The sequence below is a fragment of the Amphibalanus amphitrite genome, unplaced genomic scaffold (genome assembly GCF_019059575.1).
Source record: "Amphibalanus amphitrite isolate SeventyFive unplaced genomic scaffold, NRLGWU_Aamphi_draft 000292F_arrow, whole genome shotgun sequence".
Lineage (NCBI taxonomy): Eukaryota > Metazoa > Arthropoda > Thecostraca > Balanomorpha > Balanidae > Amphibalanus > Amphibalanus amphitrite.
In genome coordinates, this window is record NW_024881787.1 from 506,633 (window position 1) to 523,871 (window position 17,239).

At 47.7% G+C, this 17,239-nt stretch overlaps 1 protein-coding gene across 4 annotated transcripts in view; it reads right to left on the reverse strand.

Moving 5' to 3' along the window:
- The window catches only part of LOC122387612, an 83,194-nt gene extending 66,182 nt beyond the window's left edge, over positions 1 to 17,012 (reverse strand). Inside the window, exons 1-2 of one of the 4 annotated variants that reach the window (XM_043377957.1) lie at positions 16,921 to 17,012; positions 485 to 561 (exon numbers count right to left, since the gene is read on the reverse strand). The gene's annotated coding sequence lies outside the window, so the exon portion shown is untranslated. Of the gene's footprint in view, positions 1 to 484; positions 562 to 10,801; positions 11,002 to 12,662; positions 12,952 to 16,920 lie in introns of those variants that run through there. The other 3 variants (XM_043377959.1, XM_043377960.1, XM_043377958.1) reach the window with 3 other exon arrangements.
- Between the last annotated feature and the right edge of the window lie 227 nt (positions 17,013 to 17,239).

Genomic DNA, 17,239 nt, shown 5'->3' on the forward strand with positions numbered 1-17,239 from the left:
CGTAGAATGGTGGCTGGTCTTTTTACATTACGGTAGAACCTCAGATCACTTTAGCGGTGACTGGAGGATTTATGGCGACTTTAGATAGACCAGCTCACCGGGCGAAAATTCAGACACCAAAACCGAAATGCGTGCTGTAGCAACTCATATACCTACCTAACGTATCAATAGCGACGGTGGGGCGACTGCGATAGGCGCCGTCAGCGGAGCGCCGCGCCGCGCCGGCCGGCCGGACCGGTCCGAGCCCGCACTGCCGCCGCGCGGCGCACCAAAGTGGGCCGGCCGACTTTCACAGCCGGCGGCCGAACCGGTCCCGTGCCCGTCCCAACCGGACACCAGCCACGGGCCAGCCAGCGCCGCCTGCCCGCCTCAGACACCCCAGCGGTCGACGGCAGACACCCCAGGGGTCAAAGGTCACCAGCAACTACGGCGGCGGGCGAGCGGCCGTCTAACTAAACACACCCGAGCGGCCGTGCCGACTCACCGGGTGTTGTCAGCGGTCCGCCGCCGGCCGCGTCACTCCTGTGTGCACTGTGCCGCACGGGCGCGCTCCGCTGAGCTCTGTAACACAGACACGACCACCAGTCAGCACCGACACAGACACAGCCGCTGGCCACACCACACTGCCGGCCGGCGGCGGCGGCGGCGGCGATCGGCGGCGGCGATCGACCGGGAGGTGTGGCCGCCGCTCAGCCAATCAGCGTCCGCCGCCCCAAACAGCCGCCGACACCAGCACGTGACATAACACGGCCAAACGTCGACAAACCGTAAGACGCACAGGCTCAACGCGCTCCGCTTGGGGTGGCACTTTTAGTCAAAATTTCAGTGTTATTTTTTCAAATCACTTTCAACAGGGATGCATGCGGAGTCGTGGAAATTTCAGACGGCTCCGCCTCCGGCTCCGGTTCCAGTAGGTACTGAGTACATCCCCTATGCAATTAAATACGGGTGAAAAAAAAAAACGATGGGATTGGTACACGTTGCTTCTGTATTTGCATAACAAGACTTTTTTGTTTTTAGGGCCTAGACTATTTTCATATTTTGAATACCACATGTTTTACTACCTTGTACTGTCAAACCGAACTAGGTCAATAAATTTTTCCTCTTAAAGGAAAAGGGCCACCTTTAACATGGGGATTGAAACTGAGATAGCCATCTTGTAGCCCGTGTCCGAAAACCTATGTGTCTACCTCCTTACGGCCGATTTCGGCCTCCATTCGTAGTTATCGGCAATTTTAAAAGAAAATACGCCAGGAATGCGTCCTTATCCCAGGAATGCGTTCTTATCCGACAATACAGCCACCCGCGGCGAGGCTTTGGTTTTTTACCAATCAGCTCCAACCAGCTCAGCTTTAACCAATCAGCTTATCTGACACAATCCGACGAGTCTGTTTTCAGAACGCTGATTGGCTTGAGTGTGACGTCATCGCTATGCCATCATACAGTAGGTGCCGTAGAGAGTGTCAACATAGTACCAATATGTTAAATAGTTTTAAATACTTTTTCGCGAATTGTGCACTTCTGGCACCAGTTTTAAAAAGAAAACGAAAAATAATAATGTCAAAATGAAAAACAACGATATCTTCATATTTCACGAAGGTGGCCCTTTTCCTTTAAAAAAAGGAGCCGGAGTTGCCCCTTTTTTTGACGGGTCCGGCTCCGGGCAAAATATGCCGGCTCCGGCAGCTCCGGCTCCGGGCTATATTGTTTCACGGCTCCGGCTCCGGCTTCGGGCAAAATATGCCGGCTCCAGCTCCGGCTCTGGCTCTGGGCAAAATATGCCTGCCAGCTCCGGCGGCTCCGGCTCCGCACCCCTGCGATAGCCAAATTGGGGTCCCTGGCTTGCACTTACCGATTTGGGCACTCACAGCAACGAGAACTGCTTTAACCCGCGCCCCGCTGGGCTATTCAGCCATACGCGCCCTGCTGGGGGGGGGGCAGATTCTCCCCCCCCCCCCCTGTCTAACTTCCGAACCGATGGTCGTAGAAAGACGGGGAAAACGGCAATCGAAAGCTCTCAACAAGGCGGATCTTAAGAGCCCAAATTTTTTTTGCTTAAGTAGGTCAAAGATCAGGTCAAGGTCAGGTCAAGGGTACAAAATGCAAGTTTCTACAGTATCGTCCTTGCATGCACCGTAGTTGCCGAAGAATGGACTGAGACTGATTGCCCAAAACGTGTTCTTAGACTACCAAGACAATATTTGTTGCATACAATGTCATTCAAAGGTCAAGGTCAAGGTCAGGTCAGGTCAGGTCAGGTCACCAAAAACAAAATATAGAAAAGGGCATGTGCGACACATGTTTTATTGGTCATTTTACTCATAGAATTCAATAGGCACACTCAAGAAGTGATATGGACCACCTCTGGATGAATTTCAGGTCGAGGTCAGGTCAAGGTCAGGTCAAGTGAGGTCAAATTTTGAAGTTGGTTGTTAAGGCCTAAAAAGGCGTCTATCTGATGCAGTTTTTCACGGCGAATCGAATGGTGCTATTTTTGTTTCCGTACGAGGTCTAAAACTTCCAAAAAAATCATTTTTCAAAATTTTTGTGTGTCGTGACGTCATAAAATTTTGAATAACTCCCACATTTTGGAACCGATTCTTCTAAAAATTGGTATGTAGGTGCACATAGACCACTTCTCTGACATATATTCCGGTTTTTTCGATACACCCAAAATTTTGGATTTTATAATTATTTTCCCAAAAAAGTCAGTTTTTTTAAAAAAATTGGGACAAAATCCAAAATTTTCAAAAATCCGAGATAGCCATTTGATAAACAAAGCAGAATCACGCATAACCTTTTTTGTTACGTCTTGATTCCTTTAAAAATAAGGATGTTAGCGGCGTTTGAAATTTTGCCGTTTTTGAGGCGAAAATGGCGAACATGACGTCACTAAAACGTCAATTTCTCAAAAATTTTCGACGGATTTCGCTCAAATTTCAGGGAACGTGTCAAATTGATGTATGATAAGGTACTGAAAGTTTGACGTCGCTGGCGTAACGCGTTTAGAAGTTATTGGCGAAAAACGGGAGGGGGGCAGATTCTGCCCCCCCCCCAGCGGGGCGCGGGTTAACCTTCGCCCCAAAGGGCGAAGGTTAAAGGCATATGTAACCACCCTGTCAAGTTTTACTTTTTTTGCGTGTGAATAAAAAACCGCTGCGCTTAGCGCCGCGCCGCTTGGAGTAGCTTTCTGTACATCAATTTTGGACAATGTGTGAAATTTTTTACCCCAGGCCATGTGAGGTCAGGTCACCAGGTCAAGTTAACTGACCAAGCCTAAAAAAGTTTCCAATCATGTCCAGCCTGCAGTGTTTGTCAGAGACTAGAGAGGTGGATTGTATGGTGTTATGGGCGCCTATACTTTGTAATGTATATCTCGGATTTTTTTTTATATCCGTGACCTAAGGCCAATCCAGTGGCGTGACCTTTCCATTATAAGTCAATGGAGAAAACCGGCGACCGGGTGTTTTTAATCCCGGCCCAGTGACAGGGTCGGCAGTAGAGGTGGCAAAAGATGAAAATTTGGGGAACCAGACTCGAACCAGACCCGGCTGAACATTTCTGGAACCAGTCGGACCCGGTCTTAGTTGGAACCGGAACCAGTTGGACCCGTTCCCCAAAAGTCAATTAATACAAACTACTTGTAGGAATCATTAGTTGCATCATGTAAAACAGTCTATTTCCCACTGGGAATACTCATGAGCTATTGTGTGCAAAGAAACATTCACTTAATTCCCTTCATATTTTGTAATAATGTGTAGTGTGCAAGATGTATAGTTTATGGTAGGACCCGGTTGGACCCGTCAGAAAAATTTCCAGGAACCGGTCTGGACCCATATGGGTCCAGACTGGTTCTTTGGACCGGGTCCTCGGGTCCACAATTTGCCACCTCTAGTCGGCAGTGTTGCACGAACGCTCCTGTGGGGCGGGCACCGAGAGCGGACCGCCACGTCAGCGGCCGCCGCTCGCCCTGCAGCGAGATACTCCTCTTCTTGTTCATCTCCTAACTACTGTTCTTCCCGTCGCGCAATTACACCTCAGTTAACCTCTGGTTTTGGTCCCCAGGGGAAACAGAAAACCCATCAACATTATTGTTTCCAAAAGCCGCCGTAGGAACAGCATAGGTCCCAAAAAGTAAACAAAAATAAAAGTCAAATATCTTGAAAACCAGTGAATATTTTTGGGTGAAATTTGGTAGATAATAGGGCCTCCTCTAACATGTAACAGTGCTGCCGCTGGACCCCCTAGTGGAGTTGAAATCGCGTCACTGGGGGGGGGGGGGCACGCAGTGAAACTAAGAATGTAGAAAAACGAGGAAATAGATATCACTAAAAGATTACCCAACAAACAATCCAGACTATCTCCACGATCACCACGATAGTTACTAATTTTAGTTTTATTATACCGTTGTTTTTTGTTTGTTTTTTATCTACAAGAAACATTTCAGATCAGCCTAAGATGAGCCGCGGAATGAGGTCAGACATTGCAGACTTAATAATTAATCGAACACCGACTGAAGCCCAAACTGACCATGGGCATTTTTTTGAATTCCTTTGAGAAGGAAGCGTATCGGCGGATCGCTCTCTATATCAGTCAACTGTCAAACGCTCACGGTTCCGGGTTCAACACGAAGAAGCATTATTTTATTCGGGAGACGGGTTCATTCATGAAGAAGAAATCTTGCTTCGGTCAAATAAGAATGTGACAGAAGTCGGCGACGAGATACAGATACTAGCCAGCTGACAATGGGATACGCCCAAGATACTTAGTTACCGGAATCTCCGCTACGGTGAGGAGGGCAGCACCATGCAGAGGAGTGACAGATGCCAACAAACCAGATGATTGGAAGTCAAACGATTATGACACAAGACGATGAAAGTAATCACCTAACAAAATAGTTATCCGATAAGGGGGCTGCTGGACGATGACCGTCAAGCCGGGTACACTGGCGGATCCACGGGGGCCATGCCCCCCCCCCCCCCCAAAGGCCTAAAGTGGCCTGTTTGCCCCCCCCCAAAACGTCAGAAAAAAAAAAATTCTAAGAAAATATACCTTGATGGAGGTTTTTAGCCACTTGGTGAAGTAAAGTTTCCACAGCATAATATGGAAGCAATATGGTAGCAGTGAGGGTCAGTCAAAAGTTGCGCGAGCGGAGTCGACCTTCAAAAAAAGACTGTTGTTGGCACGTGTTTATGGCGCGGCAGCTGGTAGTTGGCGGTGTTTCGCGTGGTATGGCATCACTGGCGGATCCGGGGGGGGGGGGGTAGCACGGGAGCCTGAGGTGCCCCTGACAGGCCCGTGGTGCCCTTGCTAGGCCTGTGGTGCCCCTGGACCCTGGCAGGCCTGTGGTGCCTCTGGCGGGCCTAGGGTGCCCCTGCTAGCTGCGTGATGCCGTGATGCCTGCGAGGCCGGTGGTGCCCCTGCGAGGCCGGTGGTGCCACTGCGAGGCCGGTGGGGCCCCTGACAAGCCCATGGTGCCCCTGCGAGGCCGGTGGTGCCCCTGCTAGACCGGTGGTACACTCTGCCTGCCAGTGCCAGTGCTGCCAGTGCTGCCACTGGCAGCAGCCAGTGCTGAGCCATGGGAGCCCGATGGGTATAGGGAGTGGTGGAACATCAATATGCCCCCGAGTGTACCCCTGGCAGGCCTGTGGTGCCCCTGCTAGGCCGCTGGTGCCCCTGGGCCCTGACAGGACTGTGATGCCCCTGACAGGCCCAAAGTGCCCCTGTAAGGCCGGTGGTGCCCCTGTAAGGCCTGTGGTATCCCTACTAGGTCTCTGGTGCCCCTTTGACAGGCCCATGGTGCCCCTGCGAGGCCGGCGGCGCCCCTGGCAGGTCTCTGGTGTCCCTGACAGACCTGGGGTGCCCCTGACAAGCCTGTGGGGCCCCTCACAGGCCCGTGGTGCCCTCGCTACTTGCTAGGCCTGTGGTGCCCCTGGCGGGCTGGTGGTGCCCCTGCTAGGCCGGTGGTGCCCCTGACACGCCTTTGGTGCCCCCGGGCACCAAGGGGGGTCATGACCCATGTGGCCCCCTTGGATCTGCCACTGATACATAATATATTGATTTATAAAGGCGTTATGGCTTATGCAATATGCAATTGCAGGCACTTGGCATGCCTCACTTATCCCTTATTGGGGGCTCTGGCGGGCTCCTGAGGGCCCACGTCTATCTCCGGGAGCCCTTGACAGGCTCCTTTGGGTCCTTTCAGTCCATTTTAGCATAAGAGGTCTCCATACGAGTCCTATACATCTGAGGGCGTACCCAGTGGCGTACGCACATACAGGACATTCCGTGCATGCCCTGTCCCTTTGGCTCATCGTCCCCGGCGCCCTCAGTGACTGGCGCCCCTCTGTCCAGTGTTGGCGCTCCTCCAGTCGATAGCGGCGCGCTTCTAGTTGATGGCGAAGCCCCTCTGTCCAGTATTGGCGCTCCTCTGGTGATAGTGGCGCCCTCCTAGACGATATGGTGGGCCGGTGGCGCCCCTTTGTCCAGTATTGGCGCCCCTCCAATCGATAGCGTCGCGCTCCTAGATGATGGTGGGTGGCGCCCCTCTGTCCAGTATGTCAGTTATGTTCGTTCCGCACGTGTACGAACATAACTGACACATTCAAGTTTCAGATATGTGGCGCCCTCCTTGTTGTTGGCGCCCTCCTTGATTGGCGCCCTCTCGTCCAATGCCCTGGTCCTTCGCAAATTCCTGGGTACGCCACTGGGCGTACCCTGACGTCTGAGGTACCCAACTGCAGCTCCAATGGTCTCTTACACTGGAAGATTCAAGGAGGGGGCATTTAGGGCTATGCCACCTTCCCAGAGGTCTAAAGTGGCCCGTTTGCCCCCTCCCCCAAACGATAATGAAACATAGTTCAATCAGTGCGTGGCCTAGGAGCCGAGTTAGACAGGGGGTGTTTTACCACCTCCCGGCCCGCAAAGGGACCCAAGCACTGACTCGAAGCGGGTTAACTGGTCGACAAAAGCAATGGTAAGTGCTTACAAAGTAATATAAAGGCATGGGTCGGGTGGGCTACCATTTATATATTTTTCTTTCTAGTTAAAAAAAAATCATAGTGTCGGGGCTGTGACGAAAAATAAGTGGCCTAAATCCGATGAGAAAACAGGATTTGGGGGTACCCTAGGTTTGGCTCCAGCATGAGTTGGCCCCCCCCCCCAAAACGCAAGCCTGGATCCGCCAGTGGCCGGGTACTCACGACAAATGAGAGTCCGATTTCCAGGACTAGCACAGACGGTTGTATTGTTGAAGGAGAACTAGGAGGATAAACCAGTTACCGGAAAACAGCGAAGAAATTGGCTAACCAAAAACATTTTTTACCACAACGAGTCTGAACTCTGAAGCCTGTGAGCCAGAGACCAGGAAAGAAGAACTTTGGGAAAAAATTTACCTCTTCTATGGTCGACAACCACGACTGCCGGTGGATGTTGCTTGCGGTAGAAGCTCTCCAGGAGCCGGTAATGAGAGGGAGAGTTACGCACAGCAAGTGACACAAACCTGGTCTCGAGTACAAAGCAGGGCACGTGAGAACATCGCGAAAGAAGCACAGAAACGAAGAGAGCGGCAATCAAGCGTTATGCGGCAAATCCCTTACAAGGTTGGGGACTGGGTTTGGCTGTTCAAACCAGTCAGATACCCGGGCCGCTCACCGAAGCTTCAAAGACCGTGGCATGGACCGTACCAAGTGGTAGCCGTTCTGCAGGATGGCTTGACTTACAGAATCAAGCATGTAGACGAGCACAGGTACCGGCAGGTGGTTCACCATGACAGGCTGAAACTCTGCCACAGTTGACATAGGCGCGGGAGCCGGGGGGCAGTGGGGGCAGCTTGCCCCCCCCCCCAACTCTGGGGCCGTGGGGGCGGTGCCCCCACAGCTTTGAGACGGAATACCACACTTTTTTTGCAAATGTTTTATTTTTTGTTGAAAAAGCCGAGGGGTGAAAAATAAGTGGCCTAAAACCGGTGAGAAAACTAGATTTGGGGGTACCCTAGGTTAATCTCTATTATGGTGTGCCCCCCCCCCCCCCAGTCGGAAAGTAGTTCCCGCGCCCCTGACAGTTGAGATGATGAAACACACGCTGACACAGGCCTCGAGTCGATGTCAACCACCAGGACAGGAGGGATAGAGATGATGAGTACCAGAGGGACAGGCAGGATCAGACTCTGAATGAAAGAGAATTTCAACAACCGGACAGTGAAGACGAGTCAGAAGCTGCTTCTGTGGAAGATTCACAGGGCAGGGCCGAAGAGGAGGTTTCACGTCGGGAAGATGGAAACAGCGGTGCCGACTTCGAATCAGGACAGGCAGCGAGCTCGGAGGTGACCCCTGGCCCGTTGGATGATCCTTCATTGTTAGATAGGGAGCCGGTGGGAAACGCAACGCGCACAGAGCAACAGTTGGGGGCTCAGGCGGCGAAGTGCAAGGACAAGGCGGGCCCCCGATAGGCTGGATTTGTGAGGGGAGGAATGTGAAGTGCTGGATCAGCGCATGTATTTGGTTTATTGGGTTTTGTGTCCTTGTCTGCTCTCGACGGCATGTTGTGCTTGTTGTGTGTTGTTGCATGTTGTGTTGTGCATGGTTGTTCCGTGGTGGCTGCCGCATGGCATGCTGTGCAATGTGCATGGAGTAATGCATGCTTGCGCGGGCTGGGAAGGGAACCTGCTTTTGTGTATAACGGCTTTTCTTGTTGTGTGCATATGTTCGCAGGCCTACTTCCTGAAGAGTCAATAAACTGAAAAGGCGTCTGCTGGTGTATTGGACCCGTCTCACTACCATAGGCAGAACCACTTACTTTTAACCTTGGTAACAATGAAAAACAAAGTTTGCCCAAAAATTTGTTGACACTTCATGCCAGTTGGGCTTTTGAACAGAAATGTTAGAACTCTCTGCCGAGCACAATAATATTGCTTTAATCATAGTAATCTGACTTCTGAAGGGTAGTGAAAGGCAACCAATAAATTGATTCCCTTTGAACAGATAATCAAAATATTGATTCCACACTCAGCTGGCTAATCATTATTTTGATTCACAGGTAATGTTACCAGATAGGCAACAACGGCTTGCAAGAATGCAGCATTTATCTTGCTATCATTCTCATTTAGTGGTATCCTCAGCACCTTAACAGATACCTATAACGCTGTTGTACTTTACCTTCACTACATTTGATAACAATTCACAATTTTAAAATGTCAAGAATACAAAAACTGAAGCAACAAAAAACATATAATAAGTATACAAGCACTAGGTACAACAATGAAAATTAGGGGTTTGAAAATTTTATTTTGCCATTTTACACAAATACTACTTGTTAAGTAGGTATGCCATTCATGATACCAAAATAACATACAGTGTGATTTTCCCAAAACAGCTTTTACGTGATGGACAGTGGCTCTGTCCTTTTCCCCTTCACAACTCACTCACCTGTTTAACTCACCTGTTTGGTTTCCCTGCCCGGTCCAATGGAATTGGAAGGGGAAGGAAACCGTGTATGATAGAGACGCGCCAACGCCCCACGCTAGATGTTTCTTAGGAGGACTCGTGGGGGTCGGAAAAGTGCGTCTGCATAGAAGCATGTATGAGTAGATGGGTCGTTTTGACAGTGAAGTGTGTGCACTGTGCAGTGTGGTTCTTCGCGGTCCAAGGGCTTGTCCTCGGGCAGGTTCTTCGTTTCTTCACGTCCTCAGGCGAGGTACTCATAGAGCCTGTCGCCAAGTATTCCTGCCAGGGATGACTTGAATTCCGCCAGAGAGTTCATCGTGACAGTCGAGTTGGGTAGTGCATTCCAGTCCTTCACGATCCTGTCCGTGAAGTACCGCTTTGTCGAGTCGAGCTGGCGCCTCTGGACCTTGATTTTGAGGGTGTTGCCACGTGTGCGACCGGCTGGAGCCATGTCCCATAGGTCCAACGGCTTGATAGGAGACAGGCCGTGGAAGATTTTCCAGGTCTTGATAAGGTCTGCACGGAGAAGTCTGCCCTTGATCGAGTATAAATCCAGTACCTTGAGACGCTCCTCATGTTTTGTGTTCTAGGCCTTTGATGTGACGTGTCCAGAGCCTCTGCACCGCTTCAAGCCGTCGGACGTCTTCAATGTAGCCTGTGTTCCAGACTGTCGAGGCATACTCAATGATGGGGCGAATATGTGTCACAAAGACGTGCGTCATGAAGTCGCGCTCCCTGCACAGTGTCGATTTCAAGAAGTTGTGAGCTATGCCTCCAGCCTTCCTAGCAGCGACTCTTGCATGCTCGTGAAACTTTAGATCGTCATCGATCGTGACACCAAGATCCAAATGGGAACGAGCCCATCGAACTACTGATCCATCGAGGTGATACTCTGGTCTCGTTAACGTGTGGAACCTACGCTGGAATCTCATGATCGCACACTTCTTTTGATTTAGGCTCAGACCCCAGGATGCTGCGGTCTCTTGAAGGAGATCTATATCTTCCTGGAACTTGGTTGCATGGGACCCTGAGTCAGAGATGCACATGTAGACTTTCAAGTCGTCTGCGAATATCTTGTAGGCGGCGTGTAGGCGGGACGCGACGTGGTTGATAAAAATCAGAAAGAGGGCTGGTCCGAGTATGGACCCCTGCGGAACGCCGCTCTTCACCTCCATTGGTGAACTCAGTGAGTGTTTCACCACGACCGGTCAGAAAGTCCTGAATCCAAGTCAGGAGCTCGCCATGAATCCCAATGCAGCGCAGTTTCTGAAGGAGTATCGAATGACACACCATGTCGAAAGCCTTAGAAAAGTCATACAGGATTAAATCAATTACATGCCCACTGTCTCTCTGCTTACAGATGAAATCGTACGTGAGAAGTTGATCCTCGGTGGAGCGTCCGGGCCTGAATCCGAATTGCGCGTCATCAAGAACAGAGTTGTCCATCAGGGCTCTGTTTCACCGGTGATAGCAGCACGCTGCTTTTACACGTGTCAAATTGGGTTTCCATGGAAACATCAACAGGCCCATTGCTCCAACACTACCACAAGTGTGACGTCAGCTCGCGCAATTTGATAGCAGCGTGGTAGCAGCGTCCCGTGAAACACCGCCCAGGTACGAGTGCAGTCTCTGAAAAAAATGAGCCGTTCAAGACATTTGGCGGGTACTGACAGGAGGCTAACGGGACGATAATTCAGTGGGTCCGAGCGACAGCCTTTCTTGAATATTGGTACCACGTGTGAGAGTTTCCACATCAGCGGCAAGGAGCCCGTTGACAATGTTCGACAGAAGATGAGGTACAGTGGGTATGATAAGGTCGAACAACACACCTTCAATAGTTGTGGATGGAAGGCGTCTGGGCCCATTGCTGAGTTGGGATCCAGATGGCGAAGAACTGCTTCAACATCAACAAGGCCAAAGTGACAATTTCTTACTTTTGAGGTACCGCTTTTTGCATACCTACCACATTTATCTACCTTTTTTAAGAAAAATCTCACCGTCATGGACCTTTTTTCAACCGTAACAATACAGTTGAAGTCAGGTGTACCCAAAATCCAAATGAATCATAAAAATTGATTCCATGCCCATATTTGGTCATGGCTCCTCCCATCGGAATCAAATTATTGATGCCTCAATATTTTGATCCCCAGATCCCAGCAGTCGGTAAAAGTATACATTAAGTCTGAGTGACTGTTAAAAGATAAAGTTTTCATATTCTTACATTATTTGACATCCTGAATCCAAAAATGATACTTATATGTCCTGGAAATAAGAGAAAAACATAATCAAACCTGACCTAACCTTACCTATTTACCTACAACCTACCAACCTACAACCTACAAACCTACAACCTAACCTAACCTACAAACCTAAAACCTACAAACCTACAACCTAACCTAACCTAAAACCTAAAATTTTTGCTGTTACATATTTGTATCAGCAGCATTTATTGCTGCTGATACTGCTTATATTGTGTTACATATTTGTATCTTTAGCAAATGCATTTTATGCATTTGCTAGGGAGAAGTTATGTTCTTTTTAACAGGGGGTGAATGTCGTATGTGTGTCTTACACTCCGTGCCTTGTGTTTCAGATGTTGCTAATAAAAGCCTAGCATCAGGCATTGTCTCTGAATCACCACACAACAGCGTCACAATTGTCCACTCGGACCTAATATATACTAATACCCAGCAGTCTACTAGTTAGCCCAACTGATGCCCTTGTACCTACGGACATTCAGTGCCAGCTGCGACAAGTGACGTAAAACAGTATGCTCATTTTTTAAGACACAATTTCCAAGTATTTACCGAGCACTATTTCAAATCAAATATTTTTACGGTAAGAAATTCTTAGCCAGACAATGAAGTTGCCAAAACTCTGGTTAGAGAGGCCGACGTAACCCAGCATTTTCATTGTAGTTAATTCAATCTGACTAGTGTCACACCATGGATGAAGTACTCCTGGATAGGACACTCCCTATTCCCCAACACTAGCGCCGGCGACCAAGCGGCCGCCCTGGTGGCGGAGCTCCGAAACATCGGCGGCGAGTGCGCAGGCGGCCGCTGCACCGGCTTGCGTGCTAAAAACGCGGTAGTGGAGGGCGAAATTAGTGAACTTTAGCTCATAAGACACAATTTCAGACACTTTAAACATAATTTTTAGTCCTTTCTTATCATTATTATGGCTCCATTTAGTCACTATCACATACGGAATCATTACCTGATGCCCATAAACTGAGCCGGTATTCTTGACTTGCCGATGCAATTTATCATCAAATATCATCGTTCCTCGGCAGTCAAACAAGTTCCTATTGATGATTTAATACAAATATCAACTTATTTTCATGTTATAGCATAAAACTTAGCTTTATTCTAACATTAGCTCTTCGGCTGTAATCACGAACCCTCACTTGTCAGCAGAATTTAAGCAACTTCTTAAATCAAAACTGGGAAAAGAATATTTCCATGACATTCCTCAATTCCTGTTCTACCAGGTTCACAAAAATTTTCATCAAAATCGGTTATAGGTTGAGGTAAGTAATAAACGACAAAAGTATACCAAAAGACACCAGTTGGGGGGCGTATTTACAAATTGCAACCGAGCTCCGCCGTAGGGTATTTTATTTCCGCCGTAGTGTATTTCACTTGGGGCATTTTCTACCATACATCTGCCTGAGCTTAGGGTAATTACAATTTGTCGGCGACGTTAAAAAATGATGCACTTTTTTTGCAGTATAGGATATCGCATGTGCATATTTCTGCCTTTTTGGGTGCGCTTTATCGGTTTTTCGTGAGTAACTCGTGTAAAAACCGTCCGATCGCGACGAAAATTTCAATGCCCCCGATTTTATCAATTTTACTCCTACCCTGAAAATTTCATGACCCTGACCTAAATGACCTTTGACCTGTGACCTATTTCTCGAGACCATGTTTGGCCCGAATCGCGATTCGGCGTATGTCGGATCGCATTAGCCGCGCGGTTGCAGTCTTCACGTGGTTTCAAGCGTTGAAACATGTGATATGATGCTGGTCCCATGCATTAGGGTGGGTGTCAAGGTCACCTGAAGGTCAGGTCAGCTCAATGACCTTTGATGACCTCGGTTCCTTTTTCGAGTTTTACATGTTTCTAGGCTAGTTTTTGGAGCTGATTTCGAATTTAGCAACTATTTTTTTTATTCAGGCCTCCCTCCAACGGGCTCTTGTGTTGTCCCAATTATAGGAGGAGGATTTGAACATTACAGGGGGTGTAACGAAATTATCCGGACACCTTTCTTCCCGCTGTAATTAAAAAGCAAAACAATCTGGTACTTTTTCTTTTAACTGAGCTTGTAGCCACCTTTCATAAAAACACAGTGGTGAACGTTCTGGAGCATTTCAGCCAATGAATTCTCCAGCACACTGGCTTTGATGCGGACCAACGCCGTCTAAACCTGTGCCTGCGGTTGAGCAGTGCTTATGGCGGGTGGCTCTTCATACACCTCCTGCTGAACAAGAGCCCACAGGTTTTCGATTGAATTGGGATCGCGACTTTTTCCAAGTCATAAGCGTTAGCCCAGAATGATTGAAGGTTCTATCGGCATCATTTCCCGTTCTTTTAGGGACTTTTAAGTAGCGCGCCGCCCCGCATGAAGACAGCGTGGCTTGAATCAGGCATCAGTGCGCGTTCAGAAATCGTGCCCTCCTATGCCGTCTGGTTGAGCGCCTCCAATCATGCTCCACCACCTTTCCTGGAAAAGATCCACCCTTGCCTATGGGGCAAAATATAAGGGACAAAAACACAAAACAAGACAGATAAAAACAAAGCAAAATTAACTCATTACCTAATGAAATTCAGGCTGGAGCAAAAACATAGGGAATAGGTATCTATGTCAAATTAGAATGAAAGATTAAAATCAACCTGACCAGGCCTTACGGTCTGACCTGGTCCTAACCACCTTACTTCGCCTAACTTAACCCAATTCAACCTAGCCTACCACAACACTGCAGAGGTACCTTCCCGGAAAAATGACGCCCAGGGAGGTGACTGTCCAACTTATTGGAATACTACCATGAATGCTTGTCAAAATGTGTGTCATCATGCTATTGTTTGACAAGTGATGTATAATAAATGTGATATTAAATAATTATCTCCTGACTGTTGACTGTTGAGTGGTCAAAATATTCAAATAATCAGGGTACAATGCTGTGCATAGTGCACACTAATCATGTTGTTTTTGTGTAGGCCCTCTGCACATTGTTGTGTGCACTGCTATGTGCACAAAAAAGTGACTGGTGCACAAAAAAATGACTGGTGGTACATGACAAAACAAAAGGTTGTGCAACTGTGAAGTTCATGCCCTTGGTCAAGCTGGTGCCAAATGCCTATAGCTATAGCAGGATCAGTGAGGGTTGTAGACATGCTAATACATTGTGCAATGTGCATTGAAGATATTGGCACAAAGTTCATCCGTAATTACTATGCTTAACACCTAATGTAGGAACTAGGAAGCGACATAAATGCCCAGATGATAAAACTCTCTGGTCAACATCACACAAATTTATTGACATACTTTGCAGGTACATATTTACATTCATGGCAAATAGGCACTTTCGATTTGATTCAGAAACTAGTTGCTAGTAAGCTTGCATTTTTGTAGGTACAACAACGACCATATATTAAATCATAAAAAACCTTCTCATGGCATTCAGCACATACCTTTTTACCGAACAAGTAGGTACCTAGCTAGGTACCATACAATGATTCTAAAAAACTTTCCGCAATCCATCTATGTCTCAACTCACAACTGACACAATGAATTTGAAATACCCTAACAAAACCTATTAACTGTACATAAGAAGAATGCAATACTACAAGAACTATGAATTTCTGAAGTTATTCTCACATGCTGGAATGTTGAAACTCTACTTTTGTCGTCCATTTCCACATTTGATTGAGCCATCATATCAAACTGTTTTCGTTCTTCAGTCACAAGCTTTCGCACAAATCTTGAATTTTTACGCATCATCTTGAACCATGCTCCAGTCTTTCCAACAAGGTAAAAGGTAACATTGAAGCAATTTTGATGTTACCTATAACAGCTTCAGATCATGATAGGCTTGAGGTTTGTTACACCATTTGCCAGACAAATCTCTACAAAATGTGTATCAATTCCCAAACTAAGTAATTGATCATATCAGTATTATGTTTATATAAAGAAACTCAAATAATCCATAAATTGTTATTGAAACACTCCCACTTCAAGAATTCACCAAGATTCTTATTGATATTCACAGCAAATATCAGTACAAATACAGAAGCAAACAAACATTGCGCCAGATTTCGTATGAAACGCGCCATCGTCCTGAAGTTTCTACCACAGACGGTAGTTCAACCGCAGCCGTAATGCGAAAACCCCTGCCCACCTTACCCCACGGCGGAGCTCGGTTGCAATTTGTAAATACGCAGTTGGGGGAGGTTTGGTCAATGGTTGTCATTTTTAGCACATGCCATTTTTGGCAACCATGTGCTAAAAATGACAACGCTATCAGCTATTTTTAGCAACGATGAAGCCGATTTCACTCCTCAGCGAGGAAATCACGATTTTGGAAATACAAGCACTGATTTTGGAAAAGAAGTGCTGCCACCTGGTGCAAGAAGAAGAAACCAGCTTTAATATGGCCGTTGTTTGTATGGTAGTCCAACGTTGAAGTATACCCTTTTTTGTGGCCCGAAGTTGGAACTTTAAATTGAAGCATCCGAAAATGATCGATATTGATCGAAATCATGATGTTGATGAAAAAAATAATATGTTAAGTTGAGAGAGGAGGCCATTTTATCCAGATGCGGTGGTTTACTTCTTGAAATTATTTTTGCTTACGACGACTGCCATGTAATGAGGGATAATTAGCAGCCGTCATTAGCAAAAATAATTTCAAGAAGTAAACTACTGCATCTGGATAAAATGGCCTCCTCTCTCAACTTAAAATATTATTTTTTTCATCAACATCATGTTTTCGATCAATATCGATCATTTTCGGATGCTTCAATTTTAAGTTCCAACTTCAGGCCACAAAACAAACTACCATACAAATAACAGGCATATTAAAGCTGGATTCTTCGTCTTGCACCAGGTGGCAGCACTTCTTTTCCAAAATCAGTGTTTATCTTTCCAAAATCTTCATTTCCTCGCTGAGGAGTGAAATCGGCCTCATCGTTGTCAAAAATAGCAGAATCGTTGTCATTTTTAGCACGTGTGACAAAAATAGCACGTGCTAAAAATGACAACGATTGACCAAACCTCCCCCGACTGACACGCTCCGCCCATAGCCCGCAATGCTAAAATGGCGCCAGCGCCCTCGCCGTCGGGAAATCCGCCGCCGCCGCCGGGTGGTCGGAAAATCGGCGGAGTGTCCCATCCAGGAATACCTAATCCATGGTCACACCATCTTATAAAACACTTACTGTTCACATTTGCATCAAGTTTCTTGCAACATCTTACCTTAAAACACTAGAAAATCGATGCAAAAACGAACCCCTCAGAGTACAACACGAACTCGCGTCATTACCACACCACGGCCTCAGCCCAAGGCTATAGAACTCCCTCAGCCTTGACCAAGGCTATATAAACCAGAGGGCTGTTCACGGACCCTGTGTGCGGTCGGACCGCACACAGCCTCCAAGCTCCGCCCACTGCGTCCCTACGTCAGCCTTGCGTCACCGCACACAGCGACTGCTGTGGCCGGTCGGAGGGGTGTTCACGGGCACCGCACACTGCTGCGTGCGCTGTGTGCGGTGCGTCCAGCAGGCGTGGGGGTAGG